This window comes from Mustela putorius, unplaced genomic scaffold, assembly GCF_011764305.1.
Source record: "Mustela putorius furo isolate JIRA1106 unplaced genomic scaffold, ASM1176430v1.1 tig00000054_pilon_pilon_pilon, whole genome shotgun sequence".
Taxonomy (NCBI): Eukaryota; Metazoa; Chordata; class Mammalia; order Carnivora; family Mustelidae; genus Mustela; species Mustela putorius.
Genome location: NW_025421262.1, coordinates 567,064 through 582,080, shown reverse-complemented (window position 1 = coordinate 582,080; position 15,017 = coordinate 567,064). Strand labels below are relative to the sequence as shown.

Here is a 15,017-nt window from a genome sequence, read left to right as displayed (position 1 = left end):
AGACGATACAGGAGGCAGGAGGTGATGGACGCTGACCTCACAGGAGTGACAGATGCCCTCCGAAGACCCAGCCGTGTCCCAGGCAGAGGTTTGGCACAACAGTTTTTTTTTTTTTTTTTTCCCTGGGGGTCTTCCTTTGGGAGGGGAACCACTAACAGAGAAAGGTAGGCTTGTAGAGCTGGGCTGGGCTGGCGCTCGGCTGCTGGGAAGTGGGGGGATAGTCACCTTTGTCCCCCCCCCCAACACTCCCAGTTATAAAGGGCAGAAGAGGGAATGGACTCCCACCACTGGAGTCCTGGAATGGCCCAGGGCTTCCAGCAGCTGAAAGAGAACAAACCCGCAGTTTAGACTTTCTTTCTTGAGTCCTCCTGGCCAAACCCTGTCTTCCTCTTCCAGGTGGTTCTTCGCCTTTGACCATTTCTAAGGCCCGAGGGTGGACCAGGAGCAGCCCACCAGAGTCCGGCAGTGCCCGTGTCTGTGGTGCGGGGAGGCGGCCCACAGGCTGCCTTCTGTCTTTGTGTCCCTACCCCCCGGGGCCGGGACCCACCCCGGCTCTCCAAGGAGAGGCAGGCCTTCTCTGGGGAAGTGAGGTGTTCTAAGCAGAACGAAAGGATGGGTAAAAACAAAGACGACAGGGGGAAAATAAAGGAACAAAACAGAATAGCTCCCTAACCCCTTACAAAAATTAAAAATGACATTTATACATATGCTTTTGTCCATGTTGTTTCTCCACAGCATAGTTTCCTGCTCTTCTGAAGTCTTAATCGTTTAAATTAAAAAAGGGGGAAAACAAAAAAGACAAAAATAAGATTTTAAAAAATTAAGCAGAACTAAAAGGAGAGGGGGAAACCCAAATAAAAGCTTCACATTGCCGGAGATCCAGCTGTCGGGAGATCACCAACTGACCAAGCCACCACCTGCACCCTCGGCCGTCCTCTGTGGGAGACACGTTGACACTGTCCCGAGGATGAACCTGGAAGACAGAAGACAGAAGGCCGGGGATGAGTGGACACTGGACCAGTGGGCTCGGGGCACCTTCCGGCTCCGGACATCTCACTTTGGTGCCAGCACCCAACCCCAAGAGGTTTCTAAATATTACAGGGACTGGATCTAGCTTTGCTACAAGAACCCTGTCGTCGATACACATTATCCTCCTTTGTCACAAAGGGAAACTGAGGCATGGGTTAATAAGGCACATGACTAATATTGCACTGACGAAGCAGAAGACCCTGGCTGGGAACCCAGGCTTGCCGGCTACAGTTGCCAATCCCACCGTGACCTCCATCCCTGTGCTATCAGGACAAGATGCCACAGGACCCTAGCTATCAGGTCACTCCAGACCCTGGCCCAAGTCCCTCTCTGACTAACTGTGCTGTACCGAAGCTTCATGCGCATGCTCTCGGGTTTATCCTATTTCACAGACAACTAAGGCTCAGCCCCCCAAGAACCTGTCCCAGCTAGCCAAAGCTCTCAGGTCTTAAGAGGGACCAGAATCCCATAGCTGGAACTGGGGTGACTCAGGGCTAGGGTTAAGAATGAGGTTCTGTCACTTGACCACAGGCAAATTTAAGCCCTCTTTAGTCTTGTCACCTGCACCAAATCACATTATTATGAGGACCATATAACTAAGACATGTAACCTGAGACAGTGCCTGCTCCTATAATGATTAGCTACTGTTTAGGAACTGCCGTGGAACCAGGCTTCAGGAATAGGCCCTGCCACCAGCCTTTCAGGGACCCTTTTTAGTGGATGCCTAGAACACAAGAGCCTACAGCGAACAGCTTTGGGCCGGCACCTGTTGCCAGCCCGCTGTCCCAGTCAGAGTCGCCTGATCAGGGCTGAGCAGGGCCCCAGCCCAGGCAGCAGGGCTCCCTCTGCACAGCACAGGGACTCACCCTGGGGTTCCAGTGTGCCTGCTCTCACCCTGACAGATGACAGCATCACTTGAGTCTTTCATAGCACGCTTGAAATCCCTCCATATTGGCCCTTACCTCCCACACTGGCTTCATTCCTGTATAAGCTCCATGCAGCCTGAGGAGCCGGGCCCTCCCGACCCCCCTGTCACTTGTCCCCTGCGCAGTGTGATCACCTGGAACCACAGTGCTCAGGTCCCCAGGAGATGCCCGTCTGGTCCTCATGGGAGGCAGTGGGGTCTAGCAACTGGAGATAGCCTGTCTCCTTCTGTGGGAAATGGTCGGCTCTCCTACGAGGTCTGACCGGAGTAAAGACTGTGAAGTACCTGGCCTCCAGCAGGAACTGACTGACTCCATGAACTCACCCTGTCCTTGTCCCCACCCACGGGACCACCCTAATTGCTGCTAGCTGGGGGAGGGGCATGGAAGGGATGCACACCCTGCCAGGGATGTGGACCAGTGCCTTCCAGAGAGCAATCAGAGTCTCAGGTGTGTGCAGACCTCTACACCCTAAACTTCTTCCAGAAACCTAGACTGACAAATGGAGAGGACTTTACAAAGAAAGATGCTCGCGGAAGCTATGACCTACATTATGAGGCAACAATCCACAAACCCAAAAAGACAAGATTTAAGCAGACGATCCATCTACTCTGTGGAGTATTAGAGAGGCAATGAGAGGGCAGGTTACAGCAGAAGCGCTTCGTGGGATCAAAGAGAAATAAGCAGGCTACAATGTCCTGTGGCATACAGTAGAAGCAGAACCCTTAGTGAACAAAAACCTCCACATTCAGGAAAATCTGTCAAGAAATACATCGAAATGTTGTACTTGTTGTGGGTGTATTTTCTCCTTCGCCTGCTTAATACTGAGAACACATCACGTTTTCATGCTTTATAGCAGGAAAATGGGCGTACTTGAAGGGACAAGAAAAGCTCGTAGCCCCAAAGAAAGGTCCCTGGAGAAGCAGTCCAAGAGACCAGACTCAGGCTCTTTTCTGGGCTCCTCCACACACACTGGATAGATAGCAGAGAATTTTCCACAGCTGTCAGGTGACATCAGACTGTGCAGTTCCCTCCTCCAGCGCAAGGTGAGGGAGGGGACACCCAGTCTGCATATGGGGAGTGGAGTGGGGGTGAATCATAAAGGTGCTGGAAAAGTATCTGATCTGCAAGAAAATACTGGCTTTCTCAGCCTCAGTCTTTCCCTCTGTTGCTTCTGTTTCCCTGCCTGTGAAATCCCCTCCTTCAACAACAAAAAAGTCATTGGTGGTTCTTGTATCCTGGTTTCTGATTTGGTAAAATGAAGTCACCAGAAGCACATCCTGGGATGACCTAGAAGCCAACTGGCTTTGCTCCGCACGCCCATGACCTTCTCCCCGTGCTGTCAAGACAAAGCAGAACACCCAGCAGCCAGGGGGAGGGAGGGCTTGCGGGGAACTTCACCATCCAAGATACTCCACGTCCTTGTGAAACAGGACAAGAAAAGCCCAGGAAACTGGAGGCGAATGTGTGATCTGCTCAGATTATCTCTGGGACGAGTTATGACCTTTCCAACACTGCGTTCCTCCCTCCCTTGGCAGGCCCCAAGCTGAGGACACCCCGTTCAAGAGGACGCCCGTCAGCAGGAAGGGGGCCCGTGGTAGCAGAAAAGCAGCAGCGAAGGCGGCCGAGAGATGCAGAAGCTGGATGTCCCTCTTCACATAATTAACTAGGAGAACAGAGTGTGCCCGCAGAAGGTCAAAGCAACAGCACAGCTCCCCATGAGAGCTCCCGCGACACCAGCGTATAATGACCGCTGTACTCACTGGGTCCCTTGCCAGGAAGCCAGGCTGACATTTCCCACAGGCTCCTCCACCCTCCCCCTGTTTGGGCACCGGGTCCTGCCCTCCTGGGAGGATGCCTCAGGATGGCCTACAGGTCTGGGTCTGCTTCCTTCTTGGGGGCAGGGACAAGGAACGTTAAGAGTGCTCTCTTTCAGGGAACGGACCATGGCTTCGGGCTCCTCTCCTGTCTCCCATTACAGAAGGTCCACCCGGCCCAGGGAGCCAATGGCGGCAGGTGCACGGGAAGACAAGCTTCGCAGTTATGTGCAGGAAGGGCTCAGAGCACCTGCTTCAGGGTTAGAGCAGCAGCAGACCGTCCCAGGCACATGCTGGGGCAGTAAATGGAGTAAGGGCTCAGCCCAGGGGTGGGGGTGGGGGGAGGGGACCCCTCCGACTTCATTCTAGGAGATGTCACACCCCGACTCCCCGGCTGCCCAGTGACCAGCATGGACCAGGGCCTGACTTGTCCCTTCCAGTGGGACCTGTACCTCTGACTGCAGAGCCTGGTGCAGAGGCCGAACCATGCTGCTGCGCAGAATGAAAAGTGGTGTGTGATTCACCTCCACGCGATGTCCTCAGCACGCCCCATCTTTCGCCTTCCTGATCATCTCATTTTGTGAGGTTGACTGCCCCATTTTAACAAGGGGACAGGCCCAGAGAGACGGAGCGGCTCAGCCCACACCACAACGCCACTAAGCCACTGGCCAGGGGTTCCCCCACCGCAGGCATCTGCCACGGTCCTGAGCGGAGAGGGGCCAGGGATCCCGAAGTGTTGGCAAATCCTTCCCCCTTCTTTCAACTCCCAGACAAAGCTCCCTCAGCACGCCCGACCTTATTTCTCTGTAATTACTGTCCCAGCGATCGCTCACCCAGCATCGAACGTTCCAAGGGCTTTGTAGGGAACAATCCATTAAGGCAAACTTCAGCTCTTCCAAGCTGCTTCCCACTCACTATGTCCCTGCACAGAGCCCGCGTGTTCCAGCTACGGCCTGGTCTCACCCCACAATCCGATGAGGTAGGCGCTGCCATCACCCAGTTCCAGAGCAGCTCAGAGAGAAGGGCTGCACGGCTAATGGGTGGGACAGAAAAGGGTCTGGGCCTGGGTCAGTCTCACCTCACACCTCCTGCTTTTAGCATCTAACTGTCCTGGGAAATCCCTTCCTGGAGAGACAAGAGCTTAAGTGGAGTTTAAAACCCATTTAATCCCTTCATTTATAAACACAGAAAAGGGTTCATGGAGGGCTTGGCTTAGGTACCTCCGCCCAAGGCTGGTGGAGCCCCCAGGCAGTGAGCAGCCTTCTAGCAAGTTCCTCTGCCAGCTAAGCAGTTGTCTGGTCCTATCGAAGAGATGGGGGAACCAAAGTGCTCCCATGAATGCCACCAGCAGTTTGCAAAAGGGAAGTGGGGGAGGGGGTGGGGAGTGAGGACGAAGACCCCCCCCACCTCCTCCCCGAACCCCCAGCCCACAGAGATGGAAATCTGCAGGGGGGAGAAGGCTATCCTTCTCTAGAAGTGCGGCCCCTCCTACTTCACTGTTGTTAAAATGTCGTTTTTAGATGAAACTAAATGGGAATGGTTTGGCATCCCTGTCTCCTACTCCGCCTCTACTGTCAAATGGTACCATCCTTCCAACTGTGTAGGGCCGGCAGCAGCAGGACGTGATAATCTCTGGGAGCCACGACTGCATTTCCACTGAGCGTCTTCATCCATGTGCTCTAGCGGGGCAACAGCACATGGTTCAAATCCTGCCTCTGCCACTTACTGGCCGCTTATACCTGAACCTCCCTTTCCTTGCTAGCAAAGTGGGGATGCTGCCCTACCCTTTTAGGGGCTGCTATGAGGATTTAAGTAAGCTGCCTACCCCAGCACCTGGTACACAGCACTATGATCCGTACAGTCTACCATGTTGTTCACTGTGTTAATAGTCACTTCGGTTCTCAGACTGATCTGTACAACTTATCTAGAGATGAGGCTTAATTCAGGAACTTTCTGTCCTTTATCTGCAGTATGGACATGCAGGAGGAAGGCAGTGGAGGTGGCAGTGGAGGGGAGGGGAGCTCTCCCAATATGCCCTCTGAAAGGGAGCCTTCCTCACACCATTGCTGTCATGCCTCAAGGACAGCCAGCTGGTGGCACAGGTATCCTCAGCACCTTTCAACCTGCTCAGACCTAAGGATGGATTTTTAAAGCCCATGAGCCTCGAGATCTAAAATATGACCTAGATGTTTGCGAGGATCTATTTTCCGTGATAGTGTACAAAAACGTCACAGCTACCCACTGAAAGGCTGTGCCAGACCAGCAGGTGGCCACTGGCACATATCAGGAGGGCTCCCAGGGTCCAGGGTCCCACCAGGGTCCAGGGTGGCAAAGAGCACCTGAGCTCATGCCACCTGCTGGGGAGGCAGGCAGCAACCGTAAGCACATGTGACGCATACACTCTCAACACTCGGCAAAGTGCAAAAAGGTTCAATGATTTGTCAATGCTTAACTGGGATTCAAACCTCAAGTCCTATCTTCTCTATCCCTCTCATCTCATCAACAGAAAAGAAAGGCATCAGGCTGGCATGCTCATAGATTACAGTATAAACTCAAACTGTGGTATTCCTGGGTGGGGGAGCCAAGAACTCACTCTTAAAATAAGTCGTCTCTGCACCCCCGGTGGAGGTATTATTCCTGCAGTTAAGGCTACTTGACATGTCAGACACCATGTGAGGCTTCACGAGCAATGCTTACTTGGCCCAAACAAAGAAGCATGGAGGAATGATCTCCATTTCACAGATGGTCAAACCAAGGCTCAAGTATACATCGTCTGCATATCACACTGTGATATGCAGGCACAGAGAGGCAAGGCAATGTCAGGTCCAAGAGGGCGGGCCCCTCCTAAGTAGGGTTAGCTTCAAAAAGGCATTCCTCGCTTGCTTAATACACCAAAACAGCTTTTCACACTGAAACAATGACCTGCCAGGCCTGGGGGTTCAGCGGCCCCGGCACTACTGTTCATTCCCATCTGTCAGAGGGACAGAGGCCAGTGAGCCAAAGCTAGGGACCACCGTGCGACAAGCGGCCCACAGCATGGCTCATGGGGGGGTCAGGGTTAAAAGACCTGGGGGTGGACGTGCTGGATGGGGTGGCCATGCTGTCCGTCCTTGGGTCTACAGAAGGTAAAAGGGAATAGGAGTCTGGGCAAAGCACCCGCAACAGGGGTTCTACAGCTGCCACGATGCTCTGGAAGGCCAGGGACATCCTTTGCGACTGGCTCTGAGCCTTGAGGAGGCCAAAGGCAGGCAGAAATTTGGGGAGCAGGTCCTGAACGTGGGGAGAATGTCACCCACAGAGCGTCGGGTTACAGAGATATCCCAGCTCTCCCCGTTACTAATCGAGGTCCCCGATCCTCAGCTTTCTCAGCTGACAAGGTGGCCAGGTCCGCCGTGCAGGGTGTGAGGTCCAGGGACATTTTCTGTCCTGGGCACATTGAGGTATACAGCAAGCAGTTAACACGTGGTGATGGCAGCTTTCGATCATACCCCAACCCTAAACCTCACCACCTCACTGGCCGGCCCACACAAAAATTCCGGATGAGACGACTTGGCGTCAGGCCAGCCTCCTTTCTGCTTTGGGCCTCAGCAAGTGCTGGTCCACCTGTAACCTCCCCGGCTCCCTCCATGTGCCTTCTCCCCAGGGCCCCAGTCCCTGCACCCCAGCGAAGAGAATGACCGCAGACCCCCACGAGCCATGCCCTCGCCCCACCCCTAACCCCAAAAGGACTGGACAGCCTGTGCTTCTCTCGAGCCTCTCAGGTTGCCAAGCGCACGAGACAAACGCTGGCGGACTGACAGGAACCGGGAGCTAGCCCGTGGCAATAGAAGAATTAATTTACGAACTTCACGAAATCATTCAGGATCTTAACTCAAAAGTCTGGTTATAAAATCCCTGCCTAGAGTTGAGTTCCCACTGAACACCACCAAGGCCAGGTGGAGATAGAGATGCTCACCCTCCCCTCAGAAAACTGGGCCACTCGTCCAGGCTCCAGCAGGTGGCAGGGAGGAGTAGGGAAGAGCTAGGAGGCGGCTGGTACTCATTTTGTACCCGGCCACACCCTGCAGGCTACCCCCCAACTCCCAATGAGGCACAGGACGAAGGGTTTCCCTAACCTGCTATAGGAGCAGGAGGCTCTAGGGCCGATGCGGGCTCTGCCTGCCACTCCTCTCACTGCCTTTCAAAGGGGACAAAAATAAGGCCTTCTGTTCAATCTGGAGAGGGAAGCCTGAAATCCAGGGGTAGTGGCCAGCAGGAGCCAGCCTGGGTTCAGTGTGTCCCCCCGGGCAGGCCAGCCACAGGAGGAGGTAGATGAGAACGGTGCCCTCGAGACTAGAAGCCTTGGCTCTGGCCTCAACTCTGTGGTCTTCTCCAGATTGTCGAGACCCATATGGCCTCCTTCCAGGACCCACCCCCTGCAAAACGCAATGATGCCCACCACCACTCCGTAGCCAACCGGTGACACTGCAGGTGGGGTGGGCTCTGCACCCCATGCCTGAAGCCCACGGGTCACGGAAACCAGTGGTGGGGGTGGGGGAAAGGGGCAGGGCAATCCCCCCACAGAGAAACTGAACAACAGCTGTGGAGCAGCTGGGGGCCCACCCCCGTCTCAGAGGCCACCCCACCCATCCTCCACATCCTCTTCGCCCACTTCTGCATGTCCAGAAGGGGCAGCCCCGTGAACTCTGAAAGGCAGACTGTCGCCCAGGCTGGAAGAGTACAGATGCCACCAGAAGAATTCACTCCTGTGCAGCGACCTACTAAAGAGACTCTGAAGTAAAAGTGCAGAAAAATGAAGGACCCAGCCTAGTGCTGGGGACCCCAGTTACCAGTCCCACCTAGGGCTCTCCCTGCTCTCTGCTGGGGACCCCGTCTCTTCCTGTGCCACTGATGGGGGCTTGGGACCAGGGCAGGGGTTCTCCATCTGGGGTCCTTCAAACTCCCAAGGAGACACAGGGTCTCCAAACGCCCGGAAGGCATATATGAAGTATCACGGGGCGTGTCAGTTGTGTGCCTTTCTCTGGAGAGACAGCCCCGAGCCCTGGCATGAGGAACCTAAGTAAGAATCACGAGCACCTCGGCAGGTTCCTACCTATCAAAGCAAAGACTAACCAGAAAGCAACACGAGAGGGCTACAAGGGGGGTTCTCCCTGGCACAACGGAGCAGGACAAGCTGGGTGGGGGGAAGCAGGAGGCAGCTGATGGCACCAGAGCCCTGCCTACCAGTGCAATGGGCTGGGGGGGGGGGTCCCCTCTCCTTACAGATTTTCAAGGCAAACCTGACCAGTGCAATGGGCTGGGGGGGGGGGGTCCCCTCTCCTTACAGATTTTCAAGGCAAACCTGAGACTCTGCAAGCAGACAGAGGCCATGGAGAGGTTACAGGCTCCCCGCCGAGTCAGCAGAGCTAGATCGGTGGCCCACTCAGCACCATGCGGCCACACGCTCTCTTGAGGCCACAGCTGGCAGGCCGGCTGGACAGCGGGCCCTGGGCTCCTGTGAACAAGGGGAGCGCACCGAGCTTAAAGGCAAGATGGCGTGTGCTGCTGCCAACAGATGCCAGCTTCCTCTCCGGCTCATCAGGGAGCGGGGCCAGGGCAGGGAGCGCCCCCACAGGAGACGTGGCAGCCCGTTACCATGGAAGCTTGCAGACTCGGAGACTTGGTCACATTATAGCGGTGCTCATGTTGTCACCGTGGTGGGCTGGCCCAATACTGTTTAAAACCTCCTGATTTCTCAAAGCGAGCTGCCCCAAATGCTGCTATTCAAAAGCTGGCCAAATGCACAAAAGGAGAATGGCTGGGGCGCCTGGCTGGCTCGGTCAGTGGAGCGTGTGACTCTGTTCTGTGGGTTGTGAACGCGAGCCTCATGGTGGGTGGAGGGATTACTTAAAACTAAAATCTTTAAAAAACAAACGCCAAAACAAAGGAAGAGCTGCTGACAAGACCTAAGAGTCTGAGATCGGGAGGGCTCTCTGGTGACCAGCAAGCCACAGGGCTACACCCCAAGTCATCCCACTGGGGTTGGAGGATGGAGACCCATTTAAAAGCTGGTGTCTCAGGCCTTGGGAAGTCATGTCTGGGGGCCCCCAGGGAGCTGAGCAGGTAAACAGGCACTGGCTGGCACTCCAGACAAACGAAGGGGGAACTTTCTATCTGTAGAAAGAGCCCTGGTAATTGGCAGTTGGCTACAGAGACACTCTAACTAATTCCCTTCCTCAACTTATTAAGTGTGGGGACGAAACGAGAGCTGCCAACTGCCTCGACTGGTCCCCAAAGAGACTGAGGTTCAGCTGCGGCTGCTGTGATTAGCAAAGGGCTCTGGGGAGCGGCTGGGCTCCTGGGAGAACCCTCCTCCCCCGCCCTTTGCCAGGAGTATGCCTAAGGTGTTGTCACAGCTGAAGGGGAGAGGTCGCTCTTCCATACGGTGACAGGACGGTCTGTGGTTAGAAAAGGCAAGACTCAAACAAGGTCATGCCCAGAGTGGTCTGGGCAAGAGGGGACCATATGGATTTCTGGTTACAGCAACCAGACCGAAGCTCAATGTGCCAGGGGAACTCGTAGGGATGGGAGGGGGCGCATGGCGAAGGGGCCTGGAGCTCTCTTAGGGAAAAGAAGAGCACTGCAGATTGCTAGTGAAAATGAATGAGCCTGTAGGGATTTGGAAAAAACAAACAGGCCGCACAGAGACAACGCATGGAGCTGCCCCGAGCTCTCGCTGTGTGCGTGGAGTGGCAGTGGGTACTTCCTACTTCGTGTGCCTTTGGTCTTTGCAGCTGTGGACAGCAAACACAAGTGTTAAAACACCAGTGTCCTCATTTGGAGGACAGGAAATGGGTACCCAGAAAAGTTAGAGGAGACTTGCTCAAAGTCATCCAGCGGGGCAGTGGGAGAGCTACAATGTAAACCTAGATTTACCAACATCCCGGGTTTCGATGCTAGTCCCTTACTGACACCAACGTGCAAGCACAGGGCTCCCAATGGCCGTATCAGCCTCTGCCCGGTCTCTCCTCACTCAGGAGGGTGCCTGTGCTGCCTTGCATCTTCTGAAGGCCAGCCCTGTCAGGTGTCGCTTGTCCTCCCTCCCTCGGGAAGCTGACGGTTCTCGCCTCACCATGACCTACTCATCTGCCAGAAAGAACAGCCTTGTGCACCACTATCACCCGCATCCACTTTTCCCCCCACCAGGGTGAAGGTCACCCTCCTTAGGCTGACATTCAAGGCTCTGGGCAACTTAGCACTCTTTCACTCTCCCCCTTTCCCTCTGTGTCAGCCAACCCGAAGATCTGCTCTTGACACAAATTCTCAATGTTCTCCCGGTGTCCCTGCTTACAGCACCCTGGCCTGCCCTCCTTTCTTCCAGGGCTATCTTAAGCCACAGGTCCTACTTGTTGCCATTACCGATTTCTTCAACCAAAAGCCAGCGTTCCCTCCACAAATCTCCTGGGAGCACCGTGCATGCTGCCGCTCACTACACGTGTGTGCATGGGACCTGTCCTCAGAAGGTGATGGCAGACCCGTAGAGCTGGCCCTTGTTGGCCATGTGGCCAGGGGGGCACATCACTTACTGTCTTCAGAGTGGGAAGGACATCCTACCCAGGACCCACGGGAGGATGGGATGAGATAAGAAACAGAACAGGAGATTATGAAGTCTGGCACGGGGTGTGCGCTCAGTAAGTCAGAAACTGAGAGGAAGTCCCCCGACCCCGACCCTCATGCCTTAGGATGCTAAAGACTCAGGCTGCCCCAGGCCTGTTCCACACTGAAACAAATACAGCAACTGTAAGCCCACCAGCAAACTGCACAAGCTCCCAGTAAGCACTCGTAAATGAGTATATTTTAGTATATGTGCTGCCGAAGCGAGCACTCGTAAATGAGTATAAAACACAGATCTCCTCTCCAGGGAATGAGATGTGTCAAACAGGTAAGGCCAACTTCTACCCTACGCCCTACATGTAGTTCAAACCAAGGTGTCCAAGGATGGCTGCAGGACTGACCTTAAAGCCCCCTTCCCCTAGCCTCATGTCAAGTTCAGGCTGTGGGGTCGCCCCTTAGCTCTTACACTTTAAGTGCCCAAAGACAAATGACCACAGAGCTACCCGCACCTCTCCCTCTTCTCCTTTCCTTACCCCAAAATAGAAACTATCTGCCAATTCACAAATTAAAGCGGCTCTCAAAGTCAATTTTATAGCCAGCAAGCATGGTCCCGGTATTATATAACCATGGTGGGGGGGACAGGAGAGCGATGCGGGCGCTAGAAAGCTGCTGTCTGGCAGAGCCACCAGCCTGCCCATGTGACGGGACACTGCACAGGTTTTCAGCTCAGAAAAGCAAAAGCAAATACAAAAAAACAAAACAAAAAAACAATGAAACGTTATGTTTTGGGGACATAATTATAGCAGGGTGCATATGCAAACACAGAGAAGAGCCAGACACATCAGTCACCTAATGAGAAGCTGATTACGAAGGAAAGAATAAAACACAGCAAGGCACAGCCGTCAGATGAAAGCTGTGAAGGCAGCCCTGGGTCTAAGGAGAGTACTTGGGGCTCATGAAGGTATCCTAGACTTAGTTCCAAATTTGGGATCCAGCGGCACCCCAAAAAGACCCAGATAATTACTTACCAAGTGCCCATCTAGAGAAGAGAGGATAGGATGATGGCCAAACATCCAGGATTCATCTGTGTACTTTCCACTCCTGCCAAAGCCCCTCTTCTGCAGTGTTCACAGTCTTGTAAATAGCTCTGCCTCCCAGGGCAGTGATTCGTGGAGCCACCCTGCCTTCATCCCCCTCACTCCAGCCACCTGCAGTCCTCCAGCAATCTCCAAAGGCACCTTAAATTCACTCTGCCCCTCCTTGTGCACCCCTCGCTCTAACCCAGGGAATTCGACTTCCTAGCTGGGCCCCCAGGGTCCATGCTTGCCCTCTCCAATTCCAGCAGCAGAGCCAGAGTGCTCGCATAAACACAAAACAAAAAAACAATGGGGGCAGCGGATCCCTGACTCACCCCCCCCCCAACACTGGGCACATCAGGCTTGTCTCCTCCCAGGCTCTCCCACCTTGCCCCTACCTGTTCACTGTTCCACTGCCTGGTAGACATCTCATTTTTCAGGTCTCAGGTTCAACAGCACTTCTCCTCCGGCCATGGGGAGGGTCTGCTATTTCCTTTACCCATACAGGCATGAAATTTACCTGTAGTTTTTCCCTTCGGACCGCTCTCTCCAACTGAGGTTTAAGGGCCCAGAGGGTGAGGACAAGGTCTGAGCTGTCCCCGACGTACTATAAGCACGTACCAGTGCCTGCACCGTACATAAGCTACCAAAAACATGAAAGGGTCCCTCTGGGGTGTGTGTTTTCTTTCTTGATGGGGTGGGTGGGAAGCATTCGGAGACTACTTCGAGCTCTGTCACCAGGTGGCCAAGAACTAGTATGAAAAGTATGAAAAGACGGTAGAACCCTAGGATGCACATCTAGCATCCCCATGATGGCTTTACATCCATTTTCCACTGAATCCACAGGAAAATCCTATGGTGTAAATGTCATTAGTAACCTGCTTTATAAATGAGGACTCGAAGGCTCAGAGAAGATGCCTGGTTTAACTGTATCGAGGTCAGGGATTACCTCCGTCTCCATGGCCCAAGAAGGGCACAGAACATGTGCTTACCGCATGTCAGGAAAATGAACAAGTGAAGATTTCTAGACAGGATTCAAAGCCATGTCTGAGACTCCACTTAGAGACCTAAGCCAGACCTGTGCATCTTGTTGCTTCCCCATCCCCTATGCCCAGCTGCCTCTCAAGTTCCCCTTTCTTGAAGGGTGATCTCACATCCTACCACACAGACCCCACAGGGCCTGTATTCCCCTGAGGGTCCTCTGCTGGAGATCATCCCAAGATGCTCATTGTTATTATGGCTTAGAAGTCTAGTCTCTCAGGGCCAGGGAAGCCCATGGAGAAATTTAATTATTTTCTTTCTCTTCCCAGGAGCAGGGGGCTGCTGCAGGACTCACCTCACGCTAAGGACACAGGCACTGAGGGAGAAATCAAGCAAGAATCAGGAGTCCCAACTCCTAGAAACTCATCCATGTTGCAACCTACGAGCACAACTGGGATGGGGGAGCAGGCAGAGAAGGGCTGAGAGTGGTCCTTTAGGTGCCCTGGCTTTCTAGACAAGGAAACCACAGCCCACAGAGAAGTGACTTGCTCAGTGCTAGGTAATTTAGAAGGCAGTGATAGGATCAGGACTTGAGGCCCTTCTTCCTAGCTTTCTTTCTTTCTTTTTTTTTTTTAAAGATTGTATTTATTTATTTGATTAGACAGAGATCACAAATAGGCAGAGAGAGAGGGAAGCAGGCTCCCTGCCAAGCAGAGAGCCCGATGCAGGACTCGATCCCAGAACCCTAGGATCATGACCTGAGCCGAAGGCAGAGGCTTAAACCCACTGAGCCACCCAGGCTGACCCCTCCTTTTCCTAGCTCTTACATAAAGTGGACCAGAAATATGCGTTCTGACAAGTTCCCCAGTGACGCTGTCTGGGGACTACACTCGAAGAAGGTTGGTCATGGACACGGTGTGTGCTGGTGAGCTAGTGAGGGGCAGGGAGGAGCGTGGCGGTAGCTTGTCAACATCTTCAAGGTTGCAGGGTAGAATCGTGATCTGCCAAGTAGGAAACATCTTACTCGTGATATCCTCCGTCCCTCCCACTGACAGAGAGGAAGCCATCTTTTGAATTCTGGTTAAACTTGGCCCAGGCCACGTCATCAGGCTTGTAGATCCCGAATGCTCACATCAAAGTCTGCCTAACCGTGAGCTCATGCCCAACTCAGTGACACTCTATGAGCAGGTGGGAAACCAGAGTTCCAGAACAGCTGTCCCACAGCAAGAGGGCTCCCAGACACCAGGCTGGAGGGACAGGCTCTCCAAGGGCTCTTGGTGCTACACCTGCTTGGTGCGCTCAGGGCAGGGGAGGGAGAAGCTCTGGATCACATCGGCGGTGACATCTGGATTTCAGTTTAGGCAACGGACTTAAACTCCCAAATAGTTTTTTCTAGAAGGTAAGAGTCACTGTGTTGTTTGTCTGGGGTGTGGTATACTCACACTCATTTCTGCTGCCCCATGCAAACCAAGGGTTCCTTCCAAACATTCATCAAATCCAAGTATGCAATCTGGTTACTAACAACAAATGAGTCTTTACTTGTGACTTCCAGTTCTCCTTATGTCTGGACAAGGCTGGGCTGGGCCAGTAAGGCCCAT

At 53.7% G+C, this 15,017-nt stretch overlaps 1 protein-coding gene across 2 annotated transcripts in view; it reads right to left on the bottom strand.

Moving 5' to 3' along the window:
- Positions 1-842: 842 nt before the first annotated feature.
- STK35 (serine/threonine kinase 35) overlaps positions 843-15,017 on the bottom strand; it is a 37,940-nt gene continuing 23,765 nt past the window's right edge. For both annotated transcript variants that reach the window (XM_004772921.3, XM_013046066.2), the window contains exon 4: positions 843-973. The gene's annotated coding sequence lies outside the window, so the exon portion shown is untranslated. The remainder of the gene's footprint in view (positions 974-15,017) is intronic.